The sequence below is a fragment of the Elaeis guineensis genome, chromosome 12, assembly GCF_000442705.2.
Source record: "Elaeis guineensis isolate ETL-2024a chromosome 12, EG11, whole genome shotgun sequence".
Lineage (NCBI taxonomy): Eukaryota > Viridiplantae > Streptophyta > Magnoliopsida > Arecales > Arecaceae > Elaeis > Elaeis guineensis.
The window spans coordinates 18373573-18396967 of record NC_026004.2 but is presented as its reverse complement, the minus strand read 5'-3'; the positions used below and the strand labels follow the sequence as shown (position 1 = coordinate 18396967).

Here is a 23395-nt window from a genome sequence, read left to right as displayed (position 1 = left end):
CCCATGGAGGCGAGCCCTTTTGTGGCTGATCCACGTATTTTGATTATTTTTTTCCTTTTGTTTTGTTTCTTCTTTCTTCCTGCTGCATCGCGTGGTACTGAAAAGGTCTTGGGAGGTGGTGTTCTGGCCAGACATCCACCCAACAGATCCTACCAGAAAACTCACCACTCTCAGCATCTTTCTGTAATTTGAGAATTAATTAAAAAATTTTAAATAACTAAAAAATTATATGCTAATTAAAAATTAAAAATTACCTACCATGTGCTCTATATGACAAGCAAATGATCTCGAACCCCCATAATGCAGCATGATTTATCTCGCCCGGTTCACTGCATTCTGGGCACATCATCTCTGTAAAATTATTAATAAAATTAGTAGATAAAAAATTTAATTTAAGATTAAATGATTAAGTCATTAAACTATATAAAAAAAATTTAGATGTGTAACCTGATATGCCGGATCCTCGTACTGTCGGTATATAGTAGTCCAATTATCTATGGTGATGCTGTCATAGGGCTGCTACCTCACTGCCTCCTCCCTATGATCCTGCACCACCTGATACCAATGCTGATGTATGTGATGGCGATAGTTCTTGAAATGCAACGATAACTGAATATCGATGGCTCGTCTCACACGATCCTCCTCAAAATCAGTGATATCAAATATACCATGTCAATAACAAATATTAGAAGAATACTATGCAAATTAAATATTCATAATATAATTTATTTTACTTGTAAGTGGGTATAGAAAATTCCTCTCTAAGTTGGTAGAACGTGATGCCAATCAAAGAGCATCACGGAGGCATAACTGTGGCATATGATGTCCAGCTCAGTCTGCCATGGATCACACCATCCCCTAATGGGTCTGGTGTAGTCGGTTGTTATCTCGATCTGGAGATGCTGTTCCGGGTGCTCGCATCTCCAACTCTCCAGAATGAAGTTCTTCGATCGACCTCGTCCTCGCATCACCATCGATAAGGACTCATCTGAAATAATAATAAATAAATCATTAGTATAATCCAAATAAAAGAATCAAATTTTATTATATATAAAGTGTAATAGTTAATACCACTAGAACCTGTCTTACTGAGACCCACCTCATTGGGATCTGCTAGTGCAGGACCCTCTGATAGTGAAGCCGGTGCGGCAACGGAGATCGGTGGAGGTGCCTCAACCTCTGTGGCATCTGCAGGTAGCTGTGAACGTGAATGTCGTCGTCTATCTCCTGATGTCATATCTATAGAAATTGAGATATAAATAAATATAATATTGAATAATAATAGTAGAAATCAAATAATATTCTAATGAATATAATTATATCGCATACCATTATTGGAAGATAAAATTGAACGAAGAATATAGATCTACTCATCAATATTCGTTTCTTCCTTAATGTGTAGATTCTCGTCCGAATCACAGTAATCGATATATGTGTTATCTTCTATCTCATCATCATTTATGAACTGATTGTCGCCCTCTGACTCATTAAGATTAAATACAAAATCAGCTTCAACTTCGTTGGACGAAAGATTAGCCCTATTCAAAGGTGCCGTTACAAGTTCTTCATCAATCAAAAGCTCGGTTAATATTTGTTCTTCTTGCTGAAAAGCTTTCTCTTCATATAAATCTAAATTTTCATCCATCTTTAATCGAGTTGGTATGTCATATATGCCTCTAGGTGTTATTTTTTGTACAATATGTCAATTATCTCGATACTTTAGATCCTTCAAATATATTATTTATTTCGCTTGAGTTGCTAATATATACGGCTCATTTTGGTATAATATTCGTACAAGATTTACACTGATAAATTTGAAATCGATATAAATACTGATCTTTTTATTACTAATATCCCACCATTCACATTGAAACAAAAATATAGAATTACTGGACCCATACTTCAGTTCTATGATATCTATCAGTACACCATAATAATCAATCTCTTCTTCTCCTTCATATTCTGTTGTAGCAATTTCACTAATGAATCCATCATTTCATCTCAAGCTCCATTATATGAAATCTCATTCCTCTAATGATACCGGATATGTAGTGATTAACCCTTCGATCGGAATCATATGCTAAATCGTACAACTCATCGGTCGCACCCACTTCTTTATTGAAATACTTATATTTCATCTACATCATAAGATAAAAAATTATATTGATTTAAATAATATTATTTATAAATAAATAAATAACATATCACTAATGTAACTTACAAGATCACCAAACCATTTTATAAATTTTTTCCTATGTCGATCATCGACATTCGTATTATTCTCTCTATATAGTATACTCTTGTGCTCACTATAAGAAGTTATGATTTTTAATTTTATATCGATATAAAAATTTTTTAAAAAATTAAATAGTATGGCAAGATGATACTTACTCAATAAAATTTTAATTTTTTCATAATTATTTAAAATGTAAAAGTGTGCTTTGGATAGCTCATTCACGTCCATAAATTTATATCTCCTTGCACCAGTAGGTCGAACCGTTTGTTTAAATATAAACAATGTCGGTTCATTGTCACCCCATTCACGGTCTGCATTACGATCTGCATGATTAAATCTTATTTCGATATTGTCAAGATACTCAAGCAGAATGTGACACACTCAGTAGTTACATATGCTTCCGCTATAGATCCTTTAGGCCTTGCTTTATTGCGCACATATTTTTTTAAGGTACATAAGAATCTACAAACAAAAATAAATTTAAATTTTAAAAATATATTTATATCTTATAATTGATATGATAAAGTATGTATAATATTTTTACCTTTCAATAGGATACATCCATCGATAATGTACCAGTCCGGCCAAAAGAGCTTTCTTTGGAAGATGAACAGCCAGATGCACCATAACATCAAAAAATGATGGTGAAATTTTTTTTTCTAACTTACAAAGAATTAGTACAATATCCTTCTCTAATCTCTTAAGTAAGTTAATCTTCAATTTTCAGCAAACAGTTCTCAGAAGAACACTCCCAGCTCAATCATTGCAGTTTGACCATCACCATCCAAATAATCACGTATGACCACAGGAAGCAAACGTTGCATTATGACATGGGAGTCATGACTTTTCACACTACAGATATTGCTGTCGTTATTCCCAACACACTACGATATGTTTGAAGCGTATGCATCAGAAAACTTTACGGTTATGAACCATCCACAGAAATTTTTCTTTTTCTTTCCAAACAGTGAATAATATGTGGGTGGCATAAAAAATCTCTCACCTCGATGAACTAAATGCAACTCCGACTGAATTTTTATTTTCTACAAATCAAAATGAGCTTTTGTACCATCTTTTATTTTTTTTGAAATATTCAATACAGTATCGATGATATTATCATAAATATTCTTTTCAATGTACATTACATCCAGATTATGATGAAGTTGTAGCTGCTTCCAATATGGTAGATCGAAAAAGATGCTTCGCTTCGTCCAATTCAGCTCAGCTTCAGTACGCTTCCGCTTGCGAGTATCCGATATTTTTTCAAATTGGACGTTTCCAATGACTTCAAGTTGTTCTAAAATTTCTGCTTCACTTAACTCCTTAGGTGGCGGATGCTGATCGGACTTACCATAAAAATATTGATTATAACGGATCCTCCAAGATTGATTAGCAGGAAGAAACCGTCGATAACCCATGAAACATATTTTTCATCCGTACTTTAAATGTAAAGAGGATGCATCCCTATTGCATATTGGATATGCAAGATATCTTTTGGTGCTCCATCAAGATAAATTTTCATATGTCGAAAAATCATTTATGGTCCATAGAATCAAAGCATGCAACTTAAAATTACTTCGACTCACAGAATCATATGTTTGTATCCCATTTTGTCATAACTCCTTCAGATCATCAATTAAAGGTCGTAGATATACATCAATTTCATTACCTGATACTTTCTGACCTGGAATCAACAGTGACATAAAAATAAATGGTTCTTTCATGCACTTCCAAGGTGACACATTATATACAACTACCATCACAGGCCATATGCTGTAAGAGGTACTTAGATTACCAAAGAGATTAAATCCATCTGTCGCTAGACCAAACCGGATATTGCACGGATCACTCACAAAGTGTAGATGCTTTGCATCGAAGTATTTTCACACTAAAGAGTCGGTCAGGTGGCTAAATATGTTCTTCTCCGAAACCCACTGCTTATAATGCCATCTCATTTTTTCAGCTGTCTTTGTGGACATATACGACTTTTGAAGTCTTGGAATCAATAAAAAATATCTCAAAATCTTTTGAGGTATCTTTTTTGCTTTTTTATTATCGATTTTGTATCTAAGCTCACTACATTTCGGACATTCAGTTGCTTGTTCGTTATCTTTATAAAATAATATGCAGTCATTTTTGCAGGCATGTATAGGAGTATTGCCAAGTCCCATCTTTTGCATGTATATTTTTGCTTCAGAATATGATTTCGGAAGTCTCTCTCCATTGGGTAGAGCTGCTTTAATCAATGTTAAAATTTGGTTCAATGACTTCTGACTCCAATGGTTCATGGTTTTAATATGAAGCAATTTTATCAAAAACTCTAACTTAAAAAACTTTGTACAATTTGGATAGAGTGGCTCTCGTGAATTCCTTACAAGCTTTGTAAACTATTCAGAAGTCCCTTCTACCTCAAGTCGGATATTATGCTCATGATCAGAATTGCTTTCAGATGCAGCAGTATTCATGCGTACATTTGAACAAGTACCTTGATGTAAATCATCTAACAATTCTCCAATACCCCTATATTCGACAGGTCCAGCACCATCAGTACTATCATCTTCAGTATCATCATCGTCGCACACCACTTCATTCAGATCACTCTCCCCATGCCATATCCAATAAGAATACTTCTTATCCATACCATATTGTAGCAGATGCTCCTCAACAAGTGTTATGTGATGATATATCAAATTGACACATCTCTTGCATGGACACTTTAACCGACTAGCACTATCAGCCTAATGCCGTGCAAAGTCAATGAAATCTTGAACTTCTTTTCGATATTCAGGCAAAAAAATACCTCTAGCATTCATCCAACTTTTGTTGATATTCATCTAATAACAAACACAAAATCATTAACAACCAAAATAAAGTTTAGTGGTATTTTGGATCCCGATCTGAATTTCAGACTGAATCGCGTTCCAAATTTCGGGTAAAATTTTGATCCGGATCTGGATCCGGATCACTTGATACAAAATGCATGATCCTATCCTTTACAAATCATTACTAACAAGTGTAGCCCTATTCCTTTCAAAAAAGTAATAATCTCATTATTGTTATTAATGAATATTTCATCTCATTTTCGTAAAAATTTCGACAGCATCTTCCCATGGTTCTCCAAGTATACGATGTGGATATGGTGCCTATGCATCCTATCCACTATATATCTGGAGAACAATAGACAGATAACTATTGAATACCACATAATGAAATAAAATATTAACTATTAACAATAATAATATTATTACTTTTTCAAAAAATCTAAATACGGGACATTCAAGTTTCGATCTCGATGAAGATCGAAACTTGAACGAAAATCTACGGCTCAATGTAATTTAAGTACCATCTTTGAACGTGCATTCGAAGATAGATTTTTAATTTATCAAAAAGAATAACTTCGTATTAAAATTTTTTGATCAAAAATTTCAATAGAATTTTCTTTAAAATAGAAATATCTTTTTTATTTATAATTTTAGCAGCATACAAAATAGCATATAAAATAATTTAATTGTAACAAGTAACAACAATGTGCATTATATTAGTGAAAAAATAATTAGTCAAATAATTAACTAATTTCAGCAGTAACACTAAAAAATAATATGTAATAATTATAATAATTTCAGCATTATATTTCATCCTTATGAAGACCTGACCTAACCCGCCCCATCCCAACCCCACCAACCCTAGCCCGATCCGATGCGGATCGGACCAGACCCGACCCACCTCGACTCCACTCGACCTGCCCCAGCCCCACCCGACCCAGCGCGACCCGCCCCATCCCAGCCCGAATCAGAATCGACCCGGCCCGAACCCTCCATCCCCAACCCGCCCCATCCCGACCCGACCCACCCCATCCCGACCGAACCCGACCCGGCTCCACCCGAATAACCCCAGCCCAATCCAACCCGACCCTGACCTAACCCGTACTGCCCCGACTCCACCATCCCTGGCCCCAGCCCGACCTGACCTAGCTCCACCCGACCCGTGCCAGCCCGACCTGACCTGCCCTATCCCAACCTGAATCGGAACTGACCCAGCCTGGACACTACCATCCCCGACCCGCCCCGACCTGCCCCAGCCCGACCGGACCCGATCCGACTCCACCCGACTAGCCCCATCCCGACCAGACCCTACCCGACCCACCCCATCTCGGCTCCGCCGTCCCCAGCCCCAGCCCGACCCGACCTGACCCGGCTCCACCCGACCCGCGGCAGTCTGACCAGACCCGACCCGACCGGCCCCATCTAGGTCCGACCCACCCCAACCTAGGCCCGACCCATTCGAATCCATGCGTGCCAAACCCGCAGGCCCCGCGGCCCATGGGTCACGCATGCCCAGCCCGTCGTCCCCGGCATAGCTGCACCCTGGCTCGCCGTTGCCGGCTCTGGCTCTCGCTCGTTGGCCCCTCCCTGGCATGCTGTCGCCAGCCCAGCCCGCAGGCCTCGGCATAGCCGCGACCCGACCCCATCCCGACTTGCCATCACTAGCTCCAGCTCCGGCTCGACAGCCCCAGCCCCTCCCCGACCCATCGTCGTCTGCCCCAGCACACCCCGACACGCAGGCCCCATGTAGCCGCGGTCCGCAGGCCGCACGTGGCCGCGGCCCGCCGTCCCAGCCCAAGCACGCCATCCCTGGCATGCCAGCTGCAGTGTGTCGGTCGTGGTACGTCGGCCCTGTGCCATTCCCCATCCTCGTCCTCGGCCCGAACCCACCCAAAAAAAAAGAAGTCGACGTCGCCGGCTCCGGCTCACCGGCCCCGACTCCAACCCAACGCTGGCCCCACGTCGCCGTCCTCGGCCCATCGTCACCGTCCCCAGCCCGTCGTCGCCATCACAGCCCACAGGCCGCTCGTAGGCCCCATGTGGCCGCAGCCCACCGTCCTAGCTTAAGCGTGCCGTCCCCGGCATGTCGGCCCTGGCATGTTCCCCATCCTTATCCTCGATCGAAACCCACCCAAAAAGAAAAAAATAGAGATGAAGTCGACTCACCTCGACGGCAATGGTGGCGAAGGAAACCGGGACGCCGGAGGAAATCGAAGGCATGCAGGACGTCGGGGGGAGGAAGCTCATGGGAGGGGGAGGAAGCCGGACTGTTGGGGGGGAACGAGGAAGAAAAGTGGATTTCTGATCGGAGTTCATGGGATGCGAGGTATTGGCGACGCAAATTTTTGTCGCTACTAATCAATTTTCATCGCAAATAATTCGAACAAAAAATATTTGCGATGAAAAATTAATTTTCATCACTAATAATTTTCGTCAAAAAAAAAAAGTTCTCGTTGAAAAAATTCAGCCCTAAAAAAATATTATTGACGACAAAAATTTTCTATTTCATCGCTAATTACATAATTAGCGATGAAAATTTTTTTCATCGCTAATAATTAATAAAAAATAATTTTTTATTTAAAAAATTTTTTTCCTGACCAAGTCTTATTCCCCGTATTAATTTTTTTCATTCATTTTTCATTCATCTCTTAGCCACCATAATGCAATAATATATATATATATATATCTGTGTGTGTGTGTGTATAGCTGATGTAGTAAATATATCAACTTTTCAGAATATTTTAGTAATGAAATGGATGAACTATGGTAACAACAAAAACTTGCAATAATTCTGCCGCTTCTCACGATAGTTATCTCGATGAAGCATAGGTGATGCAGTGCAAGCATCCACTCCTCAAGGGCCTATACCACCACCTTTTATAGAGGATTGTAACGATTCAATGACCTGATTCGATAGGTCCAAGTATTGACCAATACCGTCCAGCATTTGTAGCAAACCACAAAGCAATAACAACCCCCACAACATGCTCCTCAAACTGTGCCCTCTCTGTGTAGCCAGCAAAACTGCTTCCAGAGAATCCTCCTCAAGGTACACGTCGTTCTGCCCTAATCGATCGACAATCACTGTCCCATCAAGGTCCAGGCATGAAGAATAATGCCAATATTCTCCAGTCTCCTCCAATGGAGATTCGACCTTCGGCTACTCTCTGTGCCTCACAAAATCTCGTCGGGAGGAGAACCTCGAGCAAAAGATCCGAAAGATCGAACGTCATCTGGGCGAGATTCAAATGGGCAACCAAAGGAATAACGACATCCTCAGCTTCAATTTTCAACTATCTTTCTCTTGATCTATCCTCTAAGAATTGATTTTGGATTGGTTCAAGATGCCACAGATAGAGCTTTATAAAGATTGAGGATCAGAGATATCTTAATATTCTACATACTTTTCTTGTGCACATATTATTTTTTAAAAACTATCTAATATTTATTTTTATAAATATAAAAAAATTTACTATAATATATCTAAACATCCTTCAATAAAAAATTTTTTATCGCTAATAATCTATAATTTATGAATTTTTAAAATTTTTTATTTTTTTCAAATATTAATGATGGAAATTTTTCATCGTAAATAGTGATTATTTATGACAGAAATAGATTTTTCATCGCAAATACATGTTATTTATGATAGAAATAGAGTTTAGGTCGCAAATAATTTGTAATTTTCAAATTTCAAATTTTTTTATTTTTTATCATTTATTAGCAAAAATTTTTTTTTATCATAAATAATAGAGTATTTATGATGGAAATTGAGTTTTTATCATCAATATTTGATTATTGATGATGTTAAATTTTTATCATAAATAATTTATAACTTTTAAATTTTTTATTTTTTTATGTATTAGTGATGAATATATTACGTCATAAATACTAGAGTATTTATGATGAAAAATTTATTGTTTATCGTAAATACTCATTATTTATGATATAAAATTTTTATCATAAATAATCTATAATTTTTAAATTTTTTAAATTTTTTATTTTCTTTCAAATATTACTGATGAAAATTTTTTATCATAAATACTAGAGTATTTATGATAGAAAATTAATTTTTATCATAAATATACAAATATTTGTGATATAATATTTTCATTATAAATAATTTATAATTTTTAAATTTTTTTATTTTTTTATTTTTTGCACATATTAGCGATGTAAAATTTTTATCATAAGTAAAATATATTTATGATAAAAATTTATTTTCATCCCCAATAATCTATCATTTATGATGTAATATTTTCATCACAAATAATCTATAATTTTTAAAATTTTAAAATTTTTTATTTTTTTCACATATTAGTGATGAAAAATTTTTATCATAAATAAAATATATTTGAGATAAAAATTTAAGTTTCATCGTCAATACTCTATTATTTACGATGTAATATTTTGATCATAAATAATCTATAATTTTTAAATTTTTAAAATTTTTTATTTTCTTTCAAATATTAGCGATAAAAATTTTTCATCATAAATACTTTAGTATTTATGGTAGAAAATATGTTTTCATTGTGAATACTCCTATATTTGTGATGTAATATGTTCGTCATAAATAATCTATAATTTTTAAATTTTTAAATTTTTTTATTTTTTTCATATATTAATGATGAAAAATTTTTATTATAAATAATATTAATTTATGATAAAAATTTAGGTTTCATCGCTAATACTCTATTATTTATGATGTAATATTTTTATCATAAATAATCTTTAATTATTAAATTTTTAAATTTTTTTATTTTTTTTAAATATTAGTGATAAAATTTTTTTATCATAAATAATATGTATTTATGATAAAAATTTAATTTTTATTACAAATACTTTCATTATTTACAATGAAACTATTTTCATCACTAATATTTAAAAATTTAAAATTAAAATAAAAATTTAATTATTTACAATGATTAATTTCATCATAAATAATATGTATTTATGATAAAATTTTATTTTTATCGCAAATATGAAGATATTGGTGATGAAAAATTATTTTTTTCATAAATAAATAATTATTAGCGATCAATTTTATTTTCATCATAAATATCTTTATTTGCGATGAAATATATTTTCATTGTAAATAAATTCATCGCAAAAAATGATATTTCTTGTAGTGCATCTTCCGACCTTGGAGGTACGATGCTGCTCAAATTGAAGTTCGGGTATAATTTTTCAACTGCGTCTCGGTCATCTTTATACCCGACGCAATAAGAGACAAATCCACCTTCGAGGATCTCTTTCTTGAATTTTGCTGGACCTTTGAAGTCCTTGATTACTCAACTTAATGTCTCTCTCGCTGACTCTGCTTCCACCTTTGCCAGCTCAGTATCGGATCGTGCCAACTCAGCATCGGCTCGTGTGGAAGAGGACTCTTCTTCGGCCAACGCCAACCTTTCAAGGCTAGCCTGATGTCATCCATGTTTGGCTTCGAGTTCAGCAATGCATCCATCACGTTCCCGTCGAAGCTGGTGGATGGAGTGTTTCTTGCTCTTGATCTTCGACTCAAGAGCTGAAGTATTTTGACGAGCCGACTCTAGTTTGGCTCCAGAAGATTTCAAGTCGTCAGTCAAATGGGAGATCTCCTGCTGAAGCTTGGCCTTCCTCTCAACTGTTGACTTAAGCTGTTCAAGGGCAGCCGCCTTCTCAGCATCGGCGACTGCCACTTTATTCATCCATGACTGATGGAAGTCACCAAATTTTTCATAGCTGACTTTCAGAGCAAACATGTCATGGATCAACTACAAACAGAAGATAAGTCAGATCAAATATAAAAAAAAAAAGAAGAGGAGGAGGTAAAACAACTTACCCTGATTATCATCAGGTAGAAAGATGAAAATATTTTGATCACTGTCCTTTTTCTTTGATTCTCCCAATTAGTCTGGAGAATTGCAGTGTGGAGAAGCTGCTTGGCTAATGTCGGATTGATCAAGGCTGACTCATCTCCGAGCACTACAAGATTAAAATGGATCGTGTGGCCCTTTGATGCTGCATCGTCCATTAAAGTCACCAGAGCTTTTCTCCGATCTTCTGTCGGTGGCCCCACATTTGAAAGCACGAAAAAATTTGAACTGAATTGCATCAAAGAAACCCCTGCCAAAGGAGCAACCGATGCAACCGCTGATTGCTCGGATTCGATCGCAACCTCCACTTCGACCTGAATCTCCTCATTTGATGGAGCTACCGACACTACCATGACAGTTTCTTCTCTCACCACCTCATTTGTGGATGGTGCAGTGAGGGCTAATAGTGCTAGGACCGGCTTAGCAACCGATGGTACCTCAGATCCCTCGGTCAGCGTTGAAGCAGCAGCTTAAGCTTGCGTTGAAGCAGTAGCTGGAGCTTACGTCGAAGCAGCAGCTGGACCCAACGTTGAAGTAGCAACTAGAGCTTGCATTGAAGCAGCAACTGGAGCCTGTGCCAAAATTGCAACTCGACTCTTCTTCGATGGTCGGAAAGATCCAGCCTCAGACGCTGCCCTCTTCCTGACGACGTGCTGACGAATGTCGGCAAGCGACACTCGCACCCTTGACTGCATGGCTGTAATCGAAAGAAAAGTCAACACAATCTAGAAACAAAGAAAGAAGAAAATTGAAAATTACCGATCATATTATACCTAAGTTCACGATCGAACTAAGGCCGGCATCATAGAGTGCCTGTTCGGTCATAAGCTCCCTCTGTGGCGGGACTACAATATCCTTCAGCCGATGGAAGTCCTCCCGATCGTCGACCTCTATCCGATTGTTATTGTTGGGACTAGTTCTTAGATCGCCCCAGTGAGAAGGAAAGCCCCAAGGAAGAGAAGAAGAAGCAAAGAAGAACTGATTCTTCCACCCATGGATGGATGATAGAAGACCGATAATAAAAGAAAGGCCTTTTCGGGGGTTAAAGAACCACCAACCCCTAGCCTTGGGATGAGGTCAGAGGATAAAGAAAGCACGAAAAAAAGAAGGATAAGGTACGGTCGAGGATAAAGAAAGCATGAAAAAGGAAAGGATGAGGTACGGTCAGCAGTAACTGACACAACAGAGTAAAACTAATTATTAACCGAACCGAATTCGGTGCCAGCTGAGCAGGACAGAGACCGTAGTAATCCAAAATATTTTGGACAAACTCCAGAATCAAAAATTGAAGATCCGTCCAAAGATCTTCGACATAAAAGGCCACCTGACCCGAAGGAGGGGCATTCACCCAACCATCGGGATCAGGGGGCAAAAAGCTGATACTGCTCCAGGATACAATATTGCTCCCAGAGTCGTTCGACGTTCGGTTCCAAAAGTGAAGAGACCTCCACTTTCGGGCCAAATGGGGAGTCATCAGTCAGATTCTCCGATCGATCGTCCTGAGAAGAGGAACCCCTAGCCATTAAAAACAAAGAGGCTAACGGAGATGAAGGATGATTCAGAAAAAACAAAGGACTTAACCTGATACTCAAAAGAGAAGATGAGGAAGGAAGAATCTTTAGGCGCTCGAACGATCCTCTAGCAGAGCTTCCACAGCAAAAGAGACAAATGAAAAGTAAAAGTTGGTTGAAAGCGACTCTATATATATAGGATTTCTCAACAGCCAAGATCGAAGCACTCAAACCAAGATTTCATCAGATATTAACATGTGGTGACATCTGGACCAACCATTGATCAGATGGTTCGACGAACCTACTCCAGATCGAGCCACGTCATCACTATCCGTGTGAAAAGCTCCAACCCAATGATATTCGGACACGTGGCAAAGATCTTCCAGTCAGAATCATATCATCCAATGTCGATTCATCTTTTCAAAATGACAACTGACACTGACATTCGATATCGAATCGTCCTGTCAGTGGGACAGTCTAATGATGATTCTGTACTCACCAAAACGATAAAACAGCCGATGCTCATATCCTAAAGAAACTAGCAACCAAATTGGAATTCAATATCGCATGAAAAGACTCCTTTCATTCAACGTGACAAACTGCATGGTGGCACATGTCAGATCACCTTGGACTTAGGAGTGGGGGGTAACTGTTGGGATAAGTCAATCGACCCCCGACTTAAGTCAACCAACCCCCGACATCCGACTCAACAAAGGTCGATCGATTGAACATACAATTCTGATTATGCATCGGCTGACACCGACTTATGGTCCACGAACTAATTGACACTTGGCAACTACTGACCAACAGCAAATCAATTTCCGACTTGATATCGTCGGTATGTCAGAACTACTAGCCGATGGTCACTCGGATGTTCAATTGACAAACCAAGACAACCGACATATAATCGGTCAGTCTGCTCAACGTGCTGTAACCATTATGAACTGTTATTGATTACGTGTCATGGTAATTACTGAAAATTAATAACCCACTAACTCTACAATTATGGTCTGATAATTTAGCACCATAAAAAGTGAGACCACATGCTCGATGATTACATAAGATTTATCTATAAAAAGAGAATAAGGGAATAGTACTGGTAAGACACTTCTGGCCAGAACTCTGCTACACTTGATACTCAAATCTACTATTGTTCACCAATTTTCACTCTGACTTAAGCATCAGAGGGTCCCTGCTGGATACAACTTCGGCCTATGAAGATGCTGTTTTGTAAGTACTCATCACTGACGACAGACGATAGAAAATTGGCCGCAACAAGTGTGTTTTTCAAAATTTATTTTGTATATATTATTTGGTAAATATATCCATTACGTACTCCTCTTATTTCTTAAGCAAAAAATAAATTAAGCGATTGGATGGCTTCATATATTATTGCTAATCATATGGGATATGCATATTATTGTGGCCAATCTTCTGTTGTACCCATCGTCGGAAAAGTATATCTGTAAAAGAAGTCTGCACTAATCGGAGTTATATCCGACGGAGATCCTCCGATGCCTAAGTCAGTGAAAAGTAGTAAACAGTAGATGAGAATTTTGAATAGCAGAGTCTCAGCCCAGAATTATTTTACCCATGCTGTTTATTTACCTTCCTTTTATAAGTGATTCAGGTGTAACCTTCGAGAATGTGGTCTCACTTTTTATGGCACTAAATTATCGGACCATAATCATGAAATTAATGGGTTGTTTATGCCCACTAATACCGTGACATGTAGTTAATAACCGTTTATAACGGTTAGATATGTAGGTTCCGCACATTCCGACCTTATGTGATCATAGAAAGATAAGCTGACTATATGTTGGTAAATCCGAATGAGCATCGATCGGTAACTCTGATATGCCGATGGTCATCAGTCGGATATTAACTGAGTCGTCATGGTTGTCGTCTGTTGATGGTTAAAAATAGTCGACTGTCGATCAGTCAACTGATTGTGAGTCGACGTACTGTATTTATAAAGCCGATCTATAGTCGGAATCAGAGACCAGTTGAATTGTCTCAACACATATGATTTTTCATTGCTACTGTCAGTGATTTTAAGGGTTGAATTTATATTAGAATGGTTGAATGAATTTTGGTTTACTACAAAATAAATTAAAAAAATATACATTTATAAATGAAGAGAGTGCGCATGATTACCAAAGGAGTAGTGTGTGGGTATTTGCGTCTGATTTTCATATGATGCTGCTCAGATGAGATCTACATTATCGATCTCTATGTCTGGTTTTCTTTCACTGCTGTTAGATATTTTATTTACAATTCTCACAGAATGCTGTATTTATACTAGAATGATTTAATAAATTTCAGTTTACTATAAATTAATTAATATTATAGAAAAAAGAAAAATTGTCGATGGAAATTTTGGTCTTTATCGATGCAAAAAAGCATCACAAATTAATTCCACGACGCCCCCGCAAACATTGCGAAGTCTCGGGTATGAGAGGATGGAAATCCATCGTTAAACAACGACGCGTGGAAGTGTGGCAAAGTTAAAAAATAAAGACGCTTGTAACTGTCACTTAGTTTCACCCTAATAGCTCCCACCGATGTTTTTTAAAAGCATTGCTATCTAATGGGTCCTGACGATGCTCATAAAAACGTCACTTAGTTTTAACAAAATGGGCTCTACGGCACTTATAACTGTTGCTCAGTTTTAACGATGGCTCCCAACAACGCTTTTAAGATGATCCCGACGACGTTTATAAGCATCGCCAGCACTATATATATATATATATATATATATATATATATATATATATATATATATATATATATATATATATGATATGATAGTTCTCCAGCGGAATCCTAAAAGTTTTTTTTTTTTTTTTTTTTTTTTTTTTTCCGTTATAATATTTGCGCTACCTTGTTCATCTATAATGGCACAAAAGAAGGGATTTGGGTTGCACCATTCACAGAAACTCTATACTCATGTTTATATTAATTTGCTAATACAATACACATTTTTTACAAGCAAAATTTTTGGATAATCAGTAATTGCTTTTGAAGTAAATTTCCATTCCTTCTGTTAAATGGATTATCGGAAGCATGGATCTATGATAATTTTGAAAATATCATTGATACTCAATAAGCTATGGATCCAAAATCCAAACACAAACTCAAATTTAGGAGTAGATGGCTTGCGACCTTGAAACAGAACTCTGAAGGTGGGCAGCTCCTTTATTCTATGTTTGATTGCACTGATGGATGATGATCCAGAAAGGCTTCCACAGACACCATCTGATCCCATATAATGAAAATTATTTTTTATCATAACTAGATACATATTTGTGATAAAAAAAAAAATTTCATCGTAATTACACATTATTTACGATAAAATTAATCATCATAAATAATAAAATATTTATTTTAATTTTATATTTTCAAATATTAGCAATGAAACTAATTTCATCGTAAATAATAAAAGTATTTACAATAAATAATAATTTTTCGTCACAAATTCTAGTTATTTACGATGAAATTTTTTTATCACTAATATTTAAAAAAAATAAAAAAATTTAAAAATTCAACAATTAAAGATTACTTGTGATGAATCATTTATGTCGTAAAGAATAAAGTATTGGCAATGAAACATAAATTTTCATCGTAAATATTAATTATTTATGATGAAAATTTTTCATCTCTAATATGTGAAAAAAATAAAAAATTTAAAAAATTAAAAAATTAAGAATTATTTATGATAAAAATTATGCATCGTAAATTTTGAAGTATTGACGACAAAAACTAAATTATTGATGATGAAACTTTTTCATCTCTAATACATGAGAAAAAATAAAAAATTTTAAAAATTTTAAAATTATAGATTATTTACGATAAAAATTTAACATCGTAAATAATCAAATATCGACGATAAAAATTATATTTTCATCATAAATACGATATTATTTACGATGAAAAATTTTCGTTGCTAATAAATGAAAAAAAATTAAAAAATTATAAATTATAAATTATTTGTGACGAAACTATTACATCGCAAATAATGTATATTTGCGACAAAAAGTCAAATTCCATCGTAAATACTCAAGTATTTACAATGAAAAATTTAGTTACTAATATGTGAAAGAAAATAAAATATTATAAAAATTTAAAAATTATAGATTATTTATGACTAAAATTTTATGTCATAAATAATGAAATATTGATAATAAAAACTAAATTTTTATTGTAAATACTGTATTATTTACGATAAAAACTTTTCATCGCTAATAAATTTGAAAAAAAATTATAAATTTAAAAATTATAAATTATTTACGATGAAACTATTACATCGCAAATAATACATATTTACGATGAAAAGTCAAATTCCATCGCAAATACTCAAGTATTGATGATGAAAAATTTTGTTGCTAATATATGATAAAAAATAAAAAATTATAAAAATTAAAAAAGTATAAATTATTTGCGACTAAAATTTTACGTCGTAAGCAATGGAATATTGGCGACAAAAACTAAAGTTCCGTCGCAAAAATTATATTATTTACAATGAAAAATTTTCATCACTACTAAATAAAAAAAATAAAAAAAAATTATAAATTCAAAAATTATAAATTATTTATGATGAAAAATTAATTTTCATCGTAAATAATGTATATTTACAATGAAAAGTAAATTTCCATCGTAAATAATCCATTATTTATGATGAAAAATTTTCATCGCTAATATTTAAAAAAATAAAAAATTTTAAAAATTCATAAATTACATATTATTAGCGATGAAATTTTTTTTATTGAAGGATGTTTAGATATATTATAGTAAATTTTTCTATATGTATAAAAATAAATATTTGATATTTTTTAAAAAATAATATGTGCACAAGAAAACTATGTAGAATATTAAGATCAATATGTAGTAATATAAGAAAAAATAAAATTAAAAAATATTTAAAAAAATTTTATTTTTTTAACAAAGACTTAATTGATTCTAATTTAGGATCTATTTGAATGGTTGGATCCAAAATATTATGGAACTCAAAAATCAATCTTAGACAATGGTAAAATAGGCTAAGCTCAGCTTATAATTCTGTATATTTGGTAGTTGGCTCATGCATCTCATAGAATTTTAGGCCCAACTATCTAAACAAATGCTTAATTAGATTCAAAGTTGCTTGCAAGCCACAAGCACATGTTGGTCACTTCAAGGCCTAGATGGGATCATCCAACCCACATGCGCCTGATTATATATAATTTAAAATACTAAGGATCTAATCAAAACTTTAACCTGAAAAATTTCAAACTAATGATTTGGTTCCTTGTCTAATTCATGGTTCCGAAGCCTAGAAAAATGCCTACATTAAGCATAAACAACAGAACAAGCAGCCAAGCTAAACAATACTATCCTGATATGGTTTTAGCTAATAGTAGGCGTAGCCAATTAAGGTGGAGCAATGTTATGGAAAACGGCAGCATCATTACCCAAGAAGAGCAACAACGTCTGAAAATTACCTTCTGCTGCTGGCATTCTTAAACAGTAAGGCTGGATGCTAGATGCTAGAACTGCTACTCCTTTTTCTTTAGTAAAATCACTTTGAACCTAAAATCACTTTGAAAAAGATATGTGTATATATATACATATATACATATACACACATATATATACATATGTATATATACACACACATATATACATATATTATTGCATTATTGTGGCTAAGAGATGAATGAAAAATGAATGAAAGAAAATAATACGGAGAACAAGTCTTGGTTAGGAGAATTATTTTTTAAATAAAAAATTATTTTTTATATATTATTAGTGATGGAAAAAAATTTTCGTCACTAATCATGTAATTAGCGATGAAACTCTATATTTTTATCATAAATAATATTTTTTCAGGGGTGAATTTTTTTCAGCGAATTTTTTTTCGACGAGAATTATTAGCAACGAAAATTTTTATTTCGTCGCAAATATTTTTTGTGCAAAGTATTTGTGACAAATATTTATTATTAGCGACGAAAATTTACGTCGCTAATACCCCACATCCCATCAAATCCCATCGGAAATCCATTTTTCTTCTTAGTTCTCCCCTCCGACAGTCTGGCTTCTTCTCCCCCACCCGCGAGCTTCCTCCCCCCCGGCATCCCGCATGCCTCCGATTTCCTCCACCGTCCTGGTTTCCTCTGTCGCCGTCGCTGCCATCGAGGTGAGTCGACTTCATCTCTTTTTTTTTGGGGGTGGGTTCGGGTCGGGGACGGGGACGAGGAACAGCTCGAGGCCGGGACGGCGGGCCATGGCCACGTGGGGCCTGCGGGCCGCGACGGCGATGGCAGGCCGCGGCCACGTGGGGCTTGTAGGCTGCAACGGCGACGGCGGGCTGGGAACAGCAACATGGGGCTAGCGACGACGGGTCAGGGATGGGCAGGGGTCGAGCTCGGTGAGCCGGAGTCGGCGATGTCGACTCTTCATATTTTTTTTTTGGGGTGGGTTCGTGCCGGGGCCGGGGATGGGGAACGACACTGGGCGGGCATGTCGGGGACAGCGTGCCTAGGCCGGGATGGCGGACTGCGGCCACGTGGGGCCTGCAGGCCGTGGTCACATGGGGCCTGCGTGTCAGGGCCTGCAGGTCGGGCCGGTGACAGCGGCTGTGCAGGAAATGGCAGGCTGGGCATGCGTGGCCTGCGGGCCACGGGGCCTGCGGGCCGAGCACACGTGGGTTGGGGTGGGTCGGGCCGGGTCCAATCGGGTTGGCGCGAGCGGGTGGAGTCAGGTCGGGTCGGGCTGGGGTCGGGGACGGCGGCGTTAGGGCGGGGCGGGTCGGGTCAAGCTGGGGTTGGTCGGGTGGAGTCGGGTCGAGTCGGGTCGGGCTGGGGTGGGTCTGGCCAGGATGGGGCGGGTCGGGGATGGTAGGGTCCGAGCCAAGTCGGTTTCGGTTCGGGCCGGGATGGGGCGGGTCTGGTCGGATCAGATCGGGTTGGGACGAGTTGGGTGAAGCCGGATCGGGTCGGGCTGGGGTGGGTCGGGTGGAGCCAGGGGGTCGGGTCGGATCGGGTCAGGTTCGGTCCGCGTCGGGTCGGGCTAGGGCAGGTGGGGTCGGGATGGGGCGGGTTAGGTCAGATCTTCATGAAGATAAAATATGATGCTAAAATTATTATAATTATTGCATATTATTTTTTAGTATTACTGCTGAAGTTAGTTAATTATTTGACTAATTATTTTTTTACTAACACAATGCACATTGCTGATACTTGTTACAATTAAATTGTTTTGTGTGTTGTTTCGTATGCAAACTAAATTATAAATAAAAAAGATATTTCTATTTTAGAAAAAATTCTATTGAAATTTTTGATCAAAAAATTTTAATACGATGTTATTTCTTTTTGATAAATTAGAAATTCATCTTCGAATGCACGTTTAAAGATGGTACTTAAATTATATTAAGCCATAGATTCTCGTTCAAGTTTCGATCTTCATCGAGATCGAAACTTGGATGTCCCATATTCGAACTTTAAAAAAAAAAAATAATATTATTGTTAATAGTTGATATTTCATTTTATTATGTGGTATTCAGTAGTTATCTATCCATTGTTCTCCGCGTATATAGTGGATAGGGTGCGTGGGCACTATATCCACATCATATACTTGGAGAACCATGGAGAGATGCTGTCGAAATTTTTATAAAAATGAGATAAAATATCCACTAATAATAATGAGATTATTACTTTTTTGAAAGGGACAGGGCCACATCTGTTAGTAATGATTTGAAAATGATAGGATCATGTATTTTTACTTCATAAAGGGATAGGGCCACACATTTTCTGTGTTAATGTTTAGTTTGCATGACTTTTTTAATATGTGTTATTTTATATAAAGTGATCTGGATCTGGATCTGTGTCAGAATTTTGGCTGATATTCGGAACGCGATTCAGTCCGAAATTCGGATCGGGATCCTGAATACCACGAAACTTTTTTTGGTTGTTAATGATTTTGTGTTTATTGTTAGATGAATATTAACAAAAGTTGGATGAATGCTAGAGGTATTTTTTTGTCTGAATATCAAAAAAGAGTTCGAGATTTTATTGACTTTGCATGGCATAAAGTTGACAGTGCTAGTCGGATAAAGTGTCCATGTAAGAGATGTGTCAATATAGTGTATCGTCACATAACACTTGTTGAGAAGCATTTGCTGCAATATGATATGGATAAGAAGTATACTTGTTAGACATGGCATAGGAAGGGTGATCCGAATGAGGTGGTGTGCGATGATGACGATACTGAAGATGATAGTGATGCTGATGGACCTATCGAATATAGTGGTATAGGAGAATTGTTAGATGATTTACATCAAGATGCTTATTCGAATGTATGCATGAATACTGTTGCATTTGAAAGTAATTTTGATCATGAACATAATATCCAGCTTGAGGTAGAAGGGATCTCTAAACAGTTTACAAAGCTTGTAAGGGATACACGAGAGTCACTTTATCTAAATTGTACAAAGTTTTTCAAGTTATAGTTTTTGATAAAATTACTTCATATTAAAATCATGAACTGATGGAGTCAGAAGTCATTTGATCAAATTTTAATATTGATTAAAGCAGCTCTGTCCAATGGAGAGAGACTGTCGAAATCATATTCTGAAACAAAAATATACATGTGGAAAATGGGACTTGGCTATACTCCTATACATACTTGCAAAAATGACTACATATTATTTTATAAGGATAACAAACAAGCAACTGAATGTCCGAATTGCGGTGAGCCTAAATACAAAACTGATAATAGGAAAGAAAAGAAGATACCTCAAAAGATTTTGAGATATTTTTCATTGATTCCAAGACTTCAAAGGTTGTATATGTCCACAAAGATAGCTGAAGAAATGAAATTGCATTATGAGCAGTGGGTTCCAGAGGAGAACATACTTAGCCACCCGACCGACTCTTTAGTGTGAAAAGACTTCGATGCAAAGTACCACACTTTGCGAGTGACCCGCGCAATATCAGGCTTGGTCTAACGACAGATGGATTTAATCCTTTTGGCAATATAAGTACCTCTTACAGCATGTGGCCTGTGATGCTAGTTGTATATAATGTGTCACCTTGGAAGTGCATGAAAGAACCATTTATTTTTATGTCACTGTTGATTCTGGGTCCGAAAGCATCAAGTAATGAAATTGATGTATATCTATAACCTTTAATTGATGATCTGAAGGAGTTATGAAAAAATGGGGTACAAACATATGATTCTGTGAGTCAAAGTAATTTTAAGTTGCATCCTTCAATTTTATGGACTATAAATAATTTTTCAGCATATGAAAATTTATCTAGATAGAGCACCAAAGGACATCTGGTATGTCCAATATACAATAAAAATGTATCCTCCTTATATTTAAAGTACAGACGAAAAATATGTTTTATGAGTCATCGGTGGTTTCTTCCTGCTAATCATTCTTGGAGGACCCATTATAACCAATTATTTGATGGTAAGTTCGATCGACGTCCACCACCCAAGGAGTTAAGTAGAGCAGAAATTTTAGAACAACTTGAAGTTATTGAAAATCTCTAATTTGAAAAAATATCGGGTACTTGTAAGTGGAAGCGTACTGAAGCTGAGCTGAATTGGACAAAGTGAAGTATTTTTTTGAACTATCGTATTGGAAGCAGCTACTACTTTGTCATAATCTAGATGTAATGCACATTGAAAAAAATATTTATGATAATATTATCGGTACTATATTGAATATTTTTGAAAAAATAAAAGATGGTACAAAAGCTCATCTTGATTTGTAGAAAATAAAAATTCGATCGGAGTTGCATTTAGTTCATTAAGGTGAGAGATTTTTTATGCCACCTGCATATTATTCGCTGTTTGGAGAGGAAAAGAAGAATTTTTGTAGATGGTTCAAAACTGTAAAGTTTTCTAATGCATACACTTCAAACATATCGTGGTATGTTGGGAATAACGACGGCAATATCTCTGGCATGAAAAGTCATGACTCTCATATGATGATGCAACGTTTGCTTCCTGTGGTCATGCGTGGCTATTTAGATGGTGATGTTCAAACTGCATTGATTGAGCTGGGAGTATTCTTTCGAGAACTATATTGCCGAAAATTGAAGATTAACTTACTTGAAAAATTAGAGAAGGATATCGTACTCATTCTTTGTAAGTTAGAAAAATTTTTTTTCCCATCATTTTTTGATGTTATGGTGCATATGGCTGTCCATCTTTCAAAAGAAGCTCTTTTGACCGGATCGATACGTTATCGATGGATGTATCCTATTGAAAGGTAAAGAAGTTATATATATTTTATCATATCAATTATAAGATATAAATATATTTTTAAAATTTAAATTTATTTTTTGTTTGCAAATTCTTGTGCACCTTAAAAAAATATGTGCGCAATAAAATAAGGCCTGAAGGGTCTATAGCGGAAGCATATGTAGCTATCGAGTGTCTCACATTCAGCTCGATGTATCTTGATAATATCGAAACAAGATTCAATCATGCAGATCGTAATGCAGATTATGAATGGGATGACAATGAGCCAACATTGTCTATATTTAAACAAACGGTTCGACCTATCGATGTAAGAAAATATGAATTTATGGACATGAACGAGCTATCCAAGACACACTTTTATATTCTAAATAATTGTGAAGAAATTAAAGATTTTATTAAGTAAGTATCATCTTACGATACTATTTAATGATCAAAAAAATTTTTTATGTCGGTGTAAAATTAAAAATTGTAACTTCTTGCAGTGAGCACAAGAGTATACTATGTAGAGAGAATAATACGGATGTCGATAATCGACATAGAAAGAAATTTGTAAAATAATTTGATGATTTTGTAAGTTGCATTAGTGATACGTTATTTATTTACTTATAAATATTATTATTTCAATCAATATAATTTTTTATCTTATGATGCAGATGAAACATAAGTATTTCAATAAAGAAGCAGGTGCAACCGATGAGTTGCATGATTTAGCATGTGGTT

At 36.0% G+C, this 23395-nt stretch overlaps 1 pseudogene; it reads right to left on the bottom strand.

Annotated features, from left to right (window-relative positions):
• Positions 1–2776: 2776 nt before the first annotated feature.
• The window catches only part of LOC140852820 (uncharacterized), a 37594-nt pseudogene continuing 16975 nt past the window's right edge, over positions 2777–23395 (bottom strand).